At 37.8% G+C, this 15,791-nt stretch overlaps 2 pseudogenes; both read right to left on the bottom strand.

Moving 5' to 3' along the window:
• Window positions 1-103: 103 nt before the first annotated feature.
• On the bottom strand, window positions 104-7,077 carry LOC138915587 (large ribosomal subunit protein uL15m-like; annotated as a pseudogene).
• Window positions 7,078-13,281: 6,204 nt separating this feature from the next.
• On the bottom strand, window positions 13,282-14,636 carry LOC138915575 (ligand-dependent nuclear receptor corepressor-like protein pseudogene; annotated as a pseudogene).
• Between the last annotated feature and the right edge of the window lie 1,155 nt (window positions 14,637-15,791).

Genomic DNA, 15,791 nt, shown 5'->3' with positions numbered 1-15,791 from the left:
CGTCTCTCCATCTGACGTTGGGAATGGATCCAGAGAATGGAGATGATGGTTTCACCCAAGTATTTTCGCAATTAGGAGCTCCTTTATGAAATAAATGCATATCTAGCCAGGAAAATAGTCCATTTTTATTCTGGTCTCACGGATATGTACAGGAGAAGAAATTAATAGTAAAATGGTGTGTTCATACATTGTTGTAGACTTTCAAAATACATTTTTAAAAGAACAATTTAATGAAACACATTTATAGCACTTTTTCCATTCTTGAAACTTCCAAAAGTGACTTTTTTCAGATTGAAAACAAAAATGAATTTGCCTCAACTTTTGTTATACTGTTACTAATGAGCTCAGAGTGAAAATTATGTCTTAAAAACATAATAATAATATCTTAAACATAATAATGATAATCTTGAACATAATAAAGATACTATTAAACAGTTGTCTTAAATTTACCAAATAAATAGATGTGCTATTATAAGATAATACTATTCCTGTTGTTTCTCTATCTCTTTCAGGATCATATATGTAACTTCAAAATTAAATCGCCCCTTTTAATTTTCTCTTTTCCACGGCCCAATATTTTCTCACAGAACACAATGTGTTATTATCATCTACCCTAAGTCTATCCTATTGCGTTAGTAAGAAAAACCAACTTAATAGCAGCAGCAACGGATCAACGAGTATATAAAAGCTACGGTGCCTGGCAGCACATTGTTAAACCCTCTGTCATGTGCATTATGGGTACATCAGCCCTTTATGTTCTCACAGAAACATCTTTATATCTACAAGTTTTTGCTACAACTATTTACTTCTGTTTTCTAGCGTAGTACCATTCAAACTGCAATACCTGTTTTCATTACATTTTCCAGAATGCCTAGGTACAGTTTTTGAAAGCACATTTTAAAAAATGTACATTGAAAACTTCTATTATGATCTTTTTTTGAAGTAGTGCACCTTTTCTAAAGTATTTTTAATTATTTTATATTTATAAAAATATATTTTGTAAATATCAAGTACCCTGTAAAATATATGTATATTATGTTATTTAAATAGAACCTAGAATACTTGACATTCAACAAATATATACTGAATGAATAACTTTTTTGATGACGTTGGCAGTCCTTAGTGGTTGGCTAATCAATTTCCATCCCCAAGGATGTTCTGCCTCTCCCATCTACCAACTGTAGAGGCAGGCATAGTTAAGTCTCAGTGCGTCAGCCTCATTGCCCTTAGAGGGAATCAAATGACACAGCTATGGATAATAAGATGTATATGAAAGTCTGCAAGGGGTGGTCATGAGAAAACTTTTGCTTCCTTATGAACAGGGCAGCTATAGCTTGAACCATTCTCCCCGCTTCTTCCTGCCCTTTAAGGTTATTCTTACTGGAGCCATGGTGATCATCTTAGGGTCTTGGGGAGAGGCCATGAGAATTGCAGATACAGAAACTGCAAGATTATTGAACTGCTATGGCTATTACCGTCACTACCAATTCTTCTTAGGTGATAAAAAATAAGAAAAAAACTAATTTGTTTAAGCCATTGCTAGGCAGACTTTCCTTGACAATGACTATGATAAGAAATAATACAATGACCAAGATGAAAGTATTATTGAGAGCCAGGTCGTAGACATCACTCAAACACAGTGACCGCACCAATTCTTTGTTTTATCGCATGGCCTCCTTTTCCAGTCCTCTTTTCCAACTCTGCTTTCTTGGAAGGGAATTCATGAGCTGTAATACTTGAGGACATTCTCCTCTGTAGGTTTCAGGATTTTCTTATCTGCCATATTCACCACCCGTCCAGGAGCAAGACCAAAGAAAATCTGCCTTGGGTCCTTTCGAGTAGTAACTTTGAAGAGTTCATCTTTAGTAACGTCAGGTAAAATATAACCATACTTCTGGGCGAGTTCAAGTCTTGCTTCAGGAAATTTGGCCGGATCCGCCAGGTCACCACGATTCTTTGCATCAGTATAATACGGCACCAGTGCTTCAGGTGCAAGCATTCGTTTTGGAATGGGTTGTCCACGCAGAAAGAATGGAACAGGTTTGCATAGAATTTCTAAAACAATTTTTAAATTAAAAAAAGAGAAAGGCAAATGTTGACTATTTTATTTACATGATGGTTTTCTTTTAATAATGGTATTTTATAATCATTAATTTTTAAATATGACCAAGATGAGAACTTAATTCCAAGAACTCTTTTAATTAAATAAGCTTGTTTTAAGTAAACAAATGGAAATGCTTAATTTTCAAAAGTTTGTATCTTGAAAGTCAGAGTTACTCCTGGGTTACCAACCATTAGTGAGTTTCTAGACATAGGTAACATTGTATTTAAGCCCTGTGTTCAAAAACAAAAACAAAACCTTTTTATGACCTACTGGCTGAGGTCTATCAGAGGACAGAGCCCCACCAGCCACAGCACTAATAAGAAATCCTGAAACAGAAAACAGAGGTGTCCAAACGGCAAGTCAAACAGCCATGAGGACTTTTACAATCCTCACATGCAGCCAGCATGAGACAAAGAGGGAGAGAAGAAAATGACTGCGGAGCAAGCTTACCCAGACTTCTGGGATCACAGAAGGCTGTAGTAACGACACCACCACTCTCTTCGATTGCAGCAATGGCTAGTTCCGAAGCCAACTGTACTTCAATATTAACTTTCGCCTTAAAGGTATCAGCACCCTGTAACACGTCAAAATAGTCTGTGAGTAGCTAGCTTGGCTAAAAGTAAATTAACTATGGCAAGCTTCCTTTTTACACTGTGTTTCCTCCTCCAAAATGCCCACAATGTAACAGCAATTCCTACTTCAAAGACTTCTGCTTCCAGGTCCTATCAAATAACATCAAATTCTTTTACATTTTCTAGGCCCCCTTCTTTTACCAATTTTCCTTCCCTGTGGGCAGAGATGACTATATTTTCACTTGATGTATTTCGTAGACACCAATATAAGCACCCATTCCCAGTACTTCGGTAATAGTTGGCTGTTTAACCCTCATAACAACCCTATGACAGGATTATTGCTAAACCAACTTCACAGATGGGGAAACTGAAGCACAGATAGGTTAAATACCTTGCCCAAAATCACAAAGCTAGGATTCTAACCCAGACAGTCCAGCCACAGTATGTGTTCTTAACCACAACATTATGCTGTAGGATACAGATCATGACTTATCTTCCTATCCCTTAACAAGCAAGAGGCCAAGAGAAGGTTAAAGAGGGGGACGAGTGGGCTAGAATCAGCGAAAGAATAAAATATCTGAGCTTTGGAGGGGTCACCCCCTCTAAGAAAAAAGGGAGCAAAGGACAACAGAAATTCACTTTGCATTCATTATTGACTTTACTACAGCCTCTAAACTGACAGAAAATAAGTTTACCTTTCCCTACCATGGTCAACACTGAAAAATGTAGTCCTGAACTTTTTTAAGTTCTACTTTTGATCACTTTAGTTAGGATGTGCTATATTTTAATTTCAAAACAGATTCTGACAAAAATAAAAAGATGGCATCATTACCATTCTTTTTGTAGTGATAAGAATTTTTTCCTATTTTGGTGTGGTTGAAACAAGCTGGCTCCCAATCAAGTTCCTTTTATTAATTATGAACCTTTAATATATTTAAAAAATATTCCATCAATTCTAAGATACACTTTTTCCATCTATGATACCGACCTGCATTTTAATAATTATGGTACGTTTGACTCAATAAAGTAAGGTCTTGCCATATTATTTGTGATTTTTTTTTTTTTCTGCTGAGGAAGATTCACCCTGAGCTAACATCTGTTGCCCGTCTTTCTCTATTTTGTCTGCGGGTTGCTGCCAGAGCATGGCCGTCGACGAGTGGTGTGGGTCTGTACCCAGGAACTGAACCCAGGCCACAGAAGGGGAGGGCGCCAAACTTAACCACTAGGCCACAGGGCCAGCCCCTATAATTTGTGATTTTTAATTACTATTCCATAGATTGCTTGACCACTCCCCATCCTTGGACATTGGGGTTAGCTTCAGTATTTTAAGTATTATAAAAGCATTTTTAGGAATGTCTTTCTATCAGTTAGGTTTATTTTGTTTTTCCTTGAAAACATGTCTTTCCAAATTGGTAATTTTATGCTGAAGGATCAGAAAGTCTTATTATCCACTATTTACTACAAATCTGAAATCAATTTACAGCGCTGTAAACGATGTGGAACTGTACTCACACAACCACTGCCCTGGTGTCGTTTTCAGGATTATTTTTGTTAGTTTAATAGACACATACCTGTGAGTTGCTGGGATGCGCAGTTTAACAGCTGAAGAGGTCACGGATTTTTCCATGTCAATTTACATGTGCATTCCCTTATACACCCAGAGTAGGATACTGAGACTTAATCGCATATTTGGTAATCTATCTTCAAATCATCTTATTTGAAAATCCTTTATCCGTAAGGTTTACTTTTTCAAAGGAATCTAAAAGGTTTTTCCATAAACATATGCCTCCCTCTAGTGGACACTAAGTTACTCACACAGTTACATTACTGACAACAAGGAGGAGGAGCAGTTAATTAACAGCACGTTTATTTGCTTATGAAATGCCTGGCCAATGTCTATAAATAGAAAAGTCCTTTACTGCGATTAGAATTGGATTTGATCCCTTTCTTCCATAAATACTGAGTTATTATCATGAGCCAATATTTCCAATATTGCAAACATAGGAATGAATCACAGTACCTGCTCTCAAAGAACTTACATCACACTGAGGAAGACAGTGAAAAATAAATGCATTACTTAGTAATAAATGTCAGGTGTTCATATATTCAAAGAAAAAAATACTTCGGGCAGAGTAATGCAGACAGAGTACGACTGTGGGGGAAGCGGGTGGGGGCTGAGTGTTCCTTTATAAAAGAAAATCAAAAAAGACCTTTCTGATATTATCAGATCTGAACAGAGAACCAAAGGGAGGGAGGGAACAAGCTGAACGGACACACAGGAGAAGAGCATTCCCGGACCATGGGATCAGAGGCCCCTCGACATGATCATGCTGGCTTTCTAAAACCACAACTGAGTATAAACACAATCACCACTATGTAATGGTTATAACAATTCAAAAGGGATAAAAACAAAGGAGGCAGAGTATAGATTATATGAAAATCAGAAATAGCCTCCTATCTAACTCCAAAAATACTAATCCAGACTTACCTCCTCTACCAGCTGGACACCATAATCCCTTTTATATGGCTGGATGGTCACACCTCTCCCATTGACAAGCTGGGTTAAGTCAATAGGCTGAGTAGGATCAACTCGACCCAAATCAATAAGACACTGCAGCCTGTTGAGACTCAAAGGCTGATACCGGCGTCTGAAGCTACAAAACAAGAAAGTAACAGTTGGAAAACTCAACTCTCTTCCTCTTAAGTTCTCCAAATCAACTTAAAAGTTTTGTTCTCTATTTTCCTCCAACAATTTAGATGGTAACAAAATAAGACCCTCCTGACTACAACAGAAACGTTATACTGCTTGAGTTTTGGTAACGACACAAAACCAGTATTTCCTTTATTTTGCTAAAAATACTTTGCCTCTTAAGCATTTTACTTCACTCATTTACACAAATCAACAAACAAATTTGGGGAAAATTTAACCCACTATCTGAATTATGCATTAATGGAACTCAAAGTAACCATGGTAGTTGTCATTTATTGGGTAATCACAATGAGCCAGGTTTTTATATATATTATTGCTAAGCCTCTAAACAACCAGGAGAGCAGGCATCATTATCTCCATTTTGCAGGCTCAATGTCTGGGCTTTTTTCCCTGCTATTCCAAACTAATTGCACGACTAAAGATGCTTCAGAGGAACAGGGGCAAAAGTTTGCTTCAAAGTGACTATCAATTTCTACCAAGCTATTTTTTAGGTGATTCTCAGCGAAAAACAGGGCTTTCTACTTTAAAAAGCAGAACAACCTACCTATGTCCTTCATTAAACCCGTATTTTGGGATTTGTATGTAAAATGGAGTCTGGCCTCCCTCAAAGCCCAGTCGGGGCCGGGTTCCTCTCTGTCGTTCTCCTTTATCTGTCGCCTCTGCCACATCTTCTACCTCTTCTCCGCCCCCTCGGTCGTCTTTCCTAAAGGAAAGAACAAAGTTTTATGATCTACAGATGCCTTTTTATAAACTGTATCTCATCTTTTCGTTGTATATTTTTTGTTACACCATTTATTCATCCAACCAACCAGTACTAGCTAACACTACCTTGTGCCAAGCACTGTCCTAGCTGCTCTAGCGTCCAAACACTCTAAATCAGCATCTTTGCCTCTGAAGATGTACCTAATTCTTGCAACCAAAGTGCAAGCTGTGTTTCAAAGGCAAACTTCCAAGGATGGGATGGGGATAAGGGTTCTACAACAGGCTCGAACGGAAAAAAACCTAGAGTTAAACATCCACAACAAACAAAGCTTACATGATAGTTAAGAAATTCTATTTTGGAATTGTAAATATGTCATTGCTACCCATACATTATTTTATTTAAAGATTAATTTATAAAGAAAACATTTTTCTTAATTTACTTCCTGTCACTTCACGAAGGCAACGAACTGATTTTCAAAACTACAGTACGTCACCTAACAGCTTTTCTGGCTGTATTTAGTGATTTGAAGAGACATCTAACGGAATAAATCAATTCAACTCTTTCCCATGAAGCTATACTGGAAAAGTCCTTCATTTTAATTCCAATTTTGAACGGGACAATCATTTTGCAGTGCGACTTCGCTCCTACGCCCTAGCATAATTATGCTTTTAAGCATAAACCGTATTACGAGTTGACACCACGCGAGAAGATTTTCCTCTGCAGTTAAGGAGAACAGGGACTCAGAAACCCTACCTCCATCCCAATACCCTCTGGAGTAAGCAGTCCCCGGAAAGCGCGGGCAGTGCAGGGCCGCTTCCATCGCCCCGTGCGCCAGCGCTTGCCCGCAACGCCACCAGCCACTTACCAGTTTCCTGGAGCCCGGATTCGGCTTTAAGTTGGCCAGGCTAACTCGGGGCAGGGTCCGGAGCAGGTCCAGAGCCCTGGACCCACTGCCCTGCACCGAACCTGCCATGACCCCCCAGGAAGAGCCTCCAAGGGCACCGGGCCGCGTCGGAGCCCACGTGGTCTGGGGCGCTGCTTTACGGCTGCGGCCCCGCCCCTGTCGCAGTGCCGCGAGCGCGCCAGCGCCCTGGAATCCGGCAGCGGCTTCGGAAGCTTTGGAAGACTGACGTGTCGGTGTTGCTCTGCCTTTTTTTTTTTTTGTAAATTCGCTGCGGATGTCTTCACGGTTTGAGAGATCGTGGCTTGAGCCCGGGCTTGAACGTCCGGTGTTCTCTTCCGCCACAGCAAACGCGCACTGCAAACGCTGCGGTCTGCGGTCCTCAAGAGGCAGCGTCTTCTCTGACCGCGCCGTGGAGAATGAGATAACCTGAGCGCAGAATTACTAATTTTGAATTTGGCTAATCAAACACAGTGAGATTAAACAATACTCAGAGTCCAGCTAGTAAAATGCCTGGCTAATACTAACCTGTGTAATGAAATTCAACCTACGCATTCCCATCAGTGTGCTTCTACGTGTACTGCATTGACCCACCGAGTCGCTGAGATACGAACTTCACTGAGCTGCTCGTGATGACAGGTGCCATAGGAGCGCTTGGCACGTGTCATCGCTGTGTTGTCAGCCTTATTCGATCAATAGCTTGTGGAGGTAGATGTTACTACCTTTTACGGACCGGGACGGTAAGGGTTGGCAAGGTCGGGTAGCTTGACCAAGGTCTCACAACAAGCGGCAGAGCCAGGACTCACACTTACACTGCCTCCTAGTAGAACAGTAGTGTTTCCTAGGATATAAAATTGAATATCTGCAGCATAGAACACATAACATTATTTTCAAGCTAAAAAATAGCTTCCCTATTTTTGTCTTAAGTGAATGCGGTATAGAAAACAAGGTTCCTTTCTTTTTCTTTCTCTTATTCTTTTTATATTTCACTTGTCTCGCTGGGGAGTTTTCTTTCTGGTTCCTCTTAGTGATCACAAATAGTGAAGGAGAGAAATTTTTGGAGGGGAGCTACTTCTATGTTTAATTAAACCCTTTTCAACTTATTTTAAAACAAGTATAAAATACTACAGAAAGAAAAATTTGCATTCATGCTTTATTTAAGCAATATTTATGAGCAAGACACTGAAACCTGTTACTGAAAAATATACGTGGATGAAGTCAAACAAGATCTCGCTCCCACGTTGTTTGAAATCTAGTAGGACAGACTTTCCCAAATTGAGTATTTTATAAAAGTTAAAAAAAAAAAGTACGTCTCTTGTGGACCTAATAATGCAAATTCAAGAAAAATACAGATATATGAGTTCTATAAAACAATGTGAAGATAAAGTCCAGACTCTATTTAGAAGTACAAAAGAAAATACTGAAAAAAAATAAGCTAGTTCCTGCCTTTAAGAGGTTTCACTTCAATATATTTCATAATCTTTTCTTTAGAATTTTCATACTTCTGAGAGGAAAATTACAAAATACGTTGCAAAATGTGCCCTCATCTACAGAAATATATACAATTTTTTTCTCTACCTAGAAAATCGTTTGCATTAAGTAATGAACTTTTGGATGAGTGTTAACACCAATAATGTTTCTCATGGAAAAAATGTGTATTGAATAAATGAGATACAGGAAATAGAAAACAATGTGCTGCATTTCTTGCAAGTAGACGCTCTTTGTTGTGTAGGTTATATAATGCTATTGGTGAACATCCGTTAATAATAGTGGAAATAATTGTTTGTAGTTAATTGTAGGCCGTTTGTTTATCCCATATCCAACATGTTGATGAAGCATATAAAACTGTCAAAATAATTTAATGAGTTTCATCTGTGTTTTAAGAATGTAGTTTAAGGTGTGTGGTGAATAAGTCATCAACCCTTACCTGAAGCCTATAGTTTTACATCATCATTATCATTGCATGATAATACTTACTAAGCACCCACCTGCTTGGGGTGTTGTGCTATACTCTGTTTAAATGATGTTAATGAGACCTTGCCATAAGAAAACATCTCAACAAGAGATTTAAAGTCCATCCTAATTCCAGTCCCAGTTGATAGTGACTACTGAATCATTACGTAAAAAGAATAAAACAAGCCCTGTAAAGATGGTGTAATTTGAAGTTCCTTGGGAAGGCCTCTTTCTCACACACTCCCAAATAATTTTCCCCTACCTATCCCAGTGCCTTAACAGTCTGCCAACAGAGATGAATTCTTTTGAGCTCATTATTTAGAGTTAAAATTCTCAAGGTGGGTAGAGAATGAGAGAGGGGGATGAAAATAAAAGGGGATAAATTTATCACATGAGGTACTTGGTATGAACCATAATACTAATACACCGTGCAGTGAAGCATCTGATCAATTTAACCCTCTGTTTCTGAGATTAAAAAACAAAAACATGCATATAAAACTCTCCCATCTAATCTCCCTAAATGAGATCACACATTAAATAATATTTGGCAGGGATGGGAACAGGAGGAGGAAGGGAATTTCAGTTATTAGATTATTACTGATTTTTACCATGAGCCAAAACCAAATCATTTTTATTTTTTATTTATTTTTTAAATTTAAGTGCAAAAGCACTGAAGAGCTTTACTACAAATTACAACCTAGAAACACGTTAACTGAACAATTAAAATTCATACAATCAGATTTAGATATATAACAACACAAAGTAGGAACAGAATTACAGTACAACACAAGACAGATACATGAATTCATTAGAAAATATTGTAATAAATAATTCATGAATCATAGAGCAATTGATTTATGCATAAATATAACTAATTGCCTAACAATCAGTTTATATTAACAAAATCTGTCAAAATCAAGGCAGCCAGAGTTTTACTAAATTACTGTGACAATGGAAATACTGCAATTAAAAAACAAATACAAGTATTTGTACTGTAAACAACTAAAAAAATCAGTCTCACTAAAGTTAGTATACAATTTAATATAAAATTATCATTAGCTACCAGAAATGGTTTAAACAACTTTACTGAGCAGTAGTTTTCTAAAAACAGAGGCACCGTTTTTTCTTTTCCTTCTTTTTTTTTTAAAATATAAAATACTTGAGGAACATTCAAATAAGTAGAAAGCACATAATGGTTGCTTTCACCTTCATTAAAAGTCTGCTGAAACTGGATTTTTCAGAAAATTGTCAATTAATAAGTAATAACTGGTAACTAAATTTATAAAGTACTTTGAAAGTTTAACATAGAGAATATCTTAATGGAATCACTGGGGGGAAGGGGAAGCCATAAATTTCCCTGCCTTTCCAAGTTTGTATGATCAAAAGTGAACTCAGTAACTAGAAACATTTTGTTTCTTTTAAAAGTTAGGAGTTCGGGGCTGGCCCCGTGGCCGAGTGGTTAAGTTCGCGCGCTCCGCTGCAGGCGACCCAGTGTTTCGTTAGTTCGAATCCTGGGCGCGGACATGGCACTGCTCATCAGACCACGCTGAGGCAGCGTCCCACATGCCACAACTAGAGGAACACACAACGAAGAATATACAACTATGTACCGGGGGGCTTTGGGGAGAAAAAGGAAAAAATAAAAAAATCTTAAAAGTTAGGAGTTGATCATTACCTACAAACTATCAAAAAATATTTGATTTACTATTTCTGACCAAAAATAAATAATACAAGTACTAAAATGCGGCAAATTAACTATAATATTACCTATAAAACTACTGAGCACTGTGAAGTCAATAGCAAAATGATCCCTGATTTTATGAATCCTGTCAAGTTTTTGGTCAGGTCATCTTTTAAATGATATAAAAGTGTTCTGTAAGTATCCCTTTACTATAAACTTCTCAATCAATTTATTAATGTAAATATAGTGTGAGGAATAAAAAAGCTCAATACAATATAAATATTATGTAATGCCTTCAAGCCCCCAAATTTTTGCAAGTAAAATTCTGTATAAAGAGGTCAATAAAATTGTGTTGAAACATTAACTTTGCTTTTCACTGGGGGCGCGGGGGGCGGGGAGGGGAAATACATTAAATCATCCAAGTTCTGGCCCTCACAAAATATGGCTTAATTCTTTAAAAAGAAAGATGACCCTGACATCTGCTGTTTTGCAATCTATTATGTATACTTTCTTGGGGGAATAAAAAAGAGCGAGAGGATTCATACCCTAGCATGCAGGTAACATTAATTGCTGAAGAGGGTTCAGTATAGATCGAACAGACCAAATATCTACTTGGTTGTGTATTTCCCTCTCTTCAGTTTCCTTATACATATGTAAGCAGTTTTTCAATGTAATAGCTGAAAATCTCTTTAGTATTACATGTATATGTGATTATTAGATACACACAAACACAAGTGTAAAAACACAAGTATTTGACAAGGTGCACTTATTTTTTAAATTCAGCTTTAAGTATTCCTTTTGGACTTAGGAAAACTGGCTTAGAAAAATGATCAGAACCTGACTTTTAACAGAGCAAAGGGGCACTCGGAGAACTGTGAACATATGAAGCAAATCCCCAATCTTTATATGGAGGCACATGCTTTATAACATTTTACCACTAAAACGGCATACTCCATAAATCCAACATGGATACTCTGAACCACATTTTAAAACTGCTATATAAAAATTACTGGTCTCTTTTATGAGGCTAGTAAAAGTTAAAATGCACTGCCCAGCTTCTAACTGCCCAATTAGTAGAGTTTACATTACTGAAAGTTCAAAACAGCTTCAGTGTGAAATATCTGTAAATCCATTTAAGACCCTGAACAAACTGCAAATTTGGTTATTAGCAAAACGATAATGTATCGCCCACCAAAATGAAATCTGTAATTCATTTTTGATAAACTGAAAATGTTTTGAAATGTCACAGCAGCAAATATATTAAAGTTACACTGAGGTTTTTCAATAGTAGGAGTCTATCACAATCCTTAAAATTTAAAGTAGTCGTAACATCAACCAACCAGCACATTTAAACCAAAATGATCATTCTCAAGCTTTTTCTGTGCCCATTATAAACATGCTCTAAGTTGCATTCCAACTTTCTTTTCTAATCTTACACATTAGCTTATTTTTCAAATGAAAAACAAAATTAAATTATTTTAATAATTAAATTTAAATTACTTTTTGTTCTTAGTATTCCATCTTATATTAAAGGATTTTATAGCTCCTGGGGTTAACAATGTGTCAGTTTTTTTCAAAAAGTGTATACCTTATAAACCCCAACTTCCTGCTACAACAACTGTTAAATGATAAATATTAAATTTCATTATACATATCATTTAAGGTTTTCTTGTCTATTCCTGGTGGATGCACTTGAGTGCATTTCATATTTCATAGAATGCACTGTAGTGTCCTAATACTGTATATATTAATTTTTCTTAGTATGGAGATAGCTGCGTATTTAAACTCTGATTGGTTGGTTGACGTACTTACAGTAACTCTAAGTATGTTAGGTAAAAATGTTTAAAAACTATTAATATCATATTTCCATTATAAGATGGTTTAACTGAATGGCTGGGGTGGTCTTTCACCTATAAAAATGTTTCACTTGACAATTACTTGTTTTCCCACAACGCTTTATGCTATTGACTACTAAAGAAAACCTCAATCTTTTTCACCTATTTATACAAGGATTAAATACAAACTATCAGAATTAAGTAAGCAACTATATAATTCTGTCCACAGTGAAAACCCTGAATAAAACTTTTTTTCAAAAGGCATGTAAGTGGTTTTTGAACTGCAAAATTTCATGTCTCCTGTCAGAGTGAGCATCTGTAATTCCCACGTGTGTGTATATAGACACACAAACACACACCTGTGCACATACACACACACACACAAACACACGTACAAACATTTTCCTAACAAGTAATCTACACAGGCTTGCTGCTGTTTTTGCAGCTGCCAGTCCCTGAATCTGTCATATTATATAACCCAGTGTCTGGTACTCGGAGTTTCTTCGGAGGAGGAGTCTTCAGTGTTCCAGATCTTTCTTTTACCTTGTATTCTAAAGTGCCGTGAGGTACCCCATAAATTCCTTGTGCTTTGGAAGCACTCATTTTGCCACTCATTACCATTGCAATAGCCTCTTCCATTATTTCATGATCATACTGCCGATAACGGCCACGTTTTTTCCTGGGCTGCTTATTATCTTTTCGATCCAATCCATCTTCAGTATTTTCAGAGGTTCCATTAACTGTTCCATTTTTAGAATTAAGACACAAAGGAGAGAGGTCCCCGGGTAGAAAGTAAGAGTCAACACTTGAGTGAGTTACGGGCCCAGAACATTCTATTTTCTTCTGTTTAGGGAGTATATTTTTCAGTTTTTGGAGAGCTGATCCTTCTAGGACTGGAGAGGTTTTGGAAACTTGATACATAACATCCAGCAGACCAGGACCATCAGGTTGTGGTTTTGAAACAGAACTTACTCGTAGTTGAGGAATTTTTAACTGTACAGTAGGACGTGAAGTTTCATATTGTAGGCTTTCATTTTTTTCTTTAAATTAGATTGAGTTCACTTTCTTCTGTGCGCTCTGCTTGAGCTCTTGCCCACAGGGCTACTTTATGCAGCACTGCACAAGTTTCTTTACTGTCTTTATATGAGTAACTATCACTGAAATCTCGAGCTTTGTTTTTAAAAGATGCAGGCTTCCCTGCTGGTAAGGCTTCGAAGCGGAGAAGTAAAGTTTTTTGAGGTATGCCTGCTTTATTTCTGTCCAGTGCTCCAGACTGAATGTCTTTCAAAGCTTTTGAGAGCAAACCATCTGCAAACTCAGCACTTCTCTCCACATAGTCCTCTCTGTTTCTCTGCAGTCTCCCAGCCATTGAATTTTCAGAAGAAGGATCGCATACGGACGACTCTTCAGATTTTATGCTGGTTTTCTTTGTAGAGAGATCTAACACTCCATCCCCTTGCTGAGTATTTTGTTCTTGCATTCGATTCACAGTGAGGTCTAAGGGGCCTTCCTGTTCTTCCTGAAGGGAGTTTTCTGCTTGATTCATTTGAATACTTTTACATATTAGACTTGGTCCAATTGAACCATTTCTATTCTCTTGAATTTTACCACTTTTTGAAATATACTCAATTGCAAACTGACGTATCATCTTTTTCATTAATTCCTGAGCAACTAGGGGAATGTTAGGATCACAGTTCTGAGGAAGGTCTTTCTTTCGAAAGAGTGCATTTAGCTAATTTTCTGCTTGGCATTCAGTCTTTCAGTGTTGGACTGGCCCTGAGATGACAGTTCCTCTGTTGGTGTTGACTGTGAAGAATCAAGAGATGGTAGACAATCCTTCAAATAAACTCAGGGCTCTTCGTAGCCGTGGTCCATAAAGCCCTTCTAAAATACTCTCAAAACCTACACAGTGCATGAGACGGTGGCGCCAAGAGTCGAGTTCCCGCCGGCATCCTCTCCTCTCCGCCGCGCACCGAGGGCTCCGGCACCGGGCGGCGAGGGCAGCGGCCACTCTCTCTCTTCCCTTGTCCATCCGCGTCCCGCGTCACGCGCCCTCATTTACATACGAGCGGCGCAGGCACGAGGCAGGGGCGCGAGCCCCGGAGCGCCAAAAACAAATCATTTTAAGAATGAGACCAAGAATAGACTCATTTTGTAGTGATCAAAGTTGAGGAGCAGAAAACAACCAGAGATGTGCTTTTCCTCAGTGAAGGCGGGAGGAAGCCAGGGGCAGGAGGGCAGTGAATCCCTTTGATACTGGGAGAAAACCAATTCCGAGAGAGCCAATCAGAGGGCACGGGAAGGGGCTGGAAATAAATGTCACCTCGACAAAACCTACCCAGTTGTATCAAAGCTTGGCCCTGACTTCAAGGCCTTCATTCGCAGCTAAATAGTTTCTGTTTTAATTTTATTAAAGTATACTAACGCATACATTTGTTATGAAAAAAATCAAGTCATACAAAATAATAATGAGGGACAAAAGTTCTCCACAGGCAATTACTTTTCACTTTGTTTTTTATTTCTTCCGGTGACTGCCTCCATATTTATAAATTAAAGGATCTCAATCACTAATTGTTTTATCAATTTTTGACATTGTGGATTCACTTATGACAGGTGAGGATTTAGATAATTTAAACTATTTCCTCTTAGTATTTTAGTTATTTTATGATAAACCGTATAATTTAAGTAAGGTAAGTACTTCAAACATCTGTTTTTTTGGATTTTCAACTTTCAAAATTATACATTAGCTCCTCACTCTGTGCGAGATGAAGATACTCACACACCTAACCTCTCACACTTCTTTGCTCCTTCTACTTGCCAACTTCTGTTAGCTATATATTTTCTCTAACATTGTTATAGATTATAATGTACTTATACACTTTAAGTGATCATTTAGGGTAAATAAGAAGCTACAAGAATCACTGTATTTGCTCTCTCTAGAACACTTTTCATTATTGCCCTCTTTCCTGGCCACAAAGAACTGGCTTTCAGGTTGACAAGCTTTCTTTAAATTCCTGATCACAAACCTTAAGCTGGTCATCCTTTTCCAGGGTTTTAGAAAACTTACTTTTTCGCTCTCCGCGATGACTGTTTTGTATGTTCTCTCTTGGCCAATGATTTTCCTTTACACTTCAGAAAAAAGTCACGAGATAGGGAATTTCTCCCACATCCCACCACTAAATGTACAATCCTTCCTACAACTGCATTTATCTTCTGCATCATATTAAAGAGAAGGAAGTGGCTTTTCTTCTGTTGATCTTCAGTCTTTCCAGCTGTGATCTGGACTCCTATGTCTGCTACCCACTTAGGGGTTTAGTTGTTTTCCTTATCCC

Source organism: Equus caballus, chromosome 9 (genome assembly GCF_041296265.1).
Source record: "Equus caballus isolate H_3958 breed thoroughbred chromosome 9, TB-T2T, whole genome shotgun sequence".
Taxonomy (NCBI): Eukaryota; Metazoa; Chordata; class Mammalia; order Perissodactyla; family Equidae; genus Equus; species Equus caballus.
The sequence above is the reverse complement of the archived record's forward strand: the minus strand, read 5'-3'. Positions and strand labels throughout refer to the sequence as shown.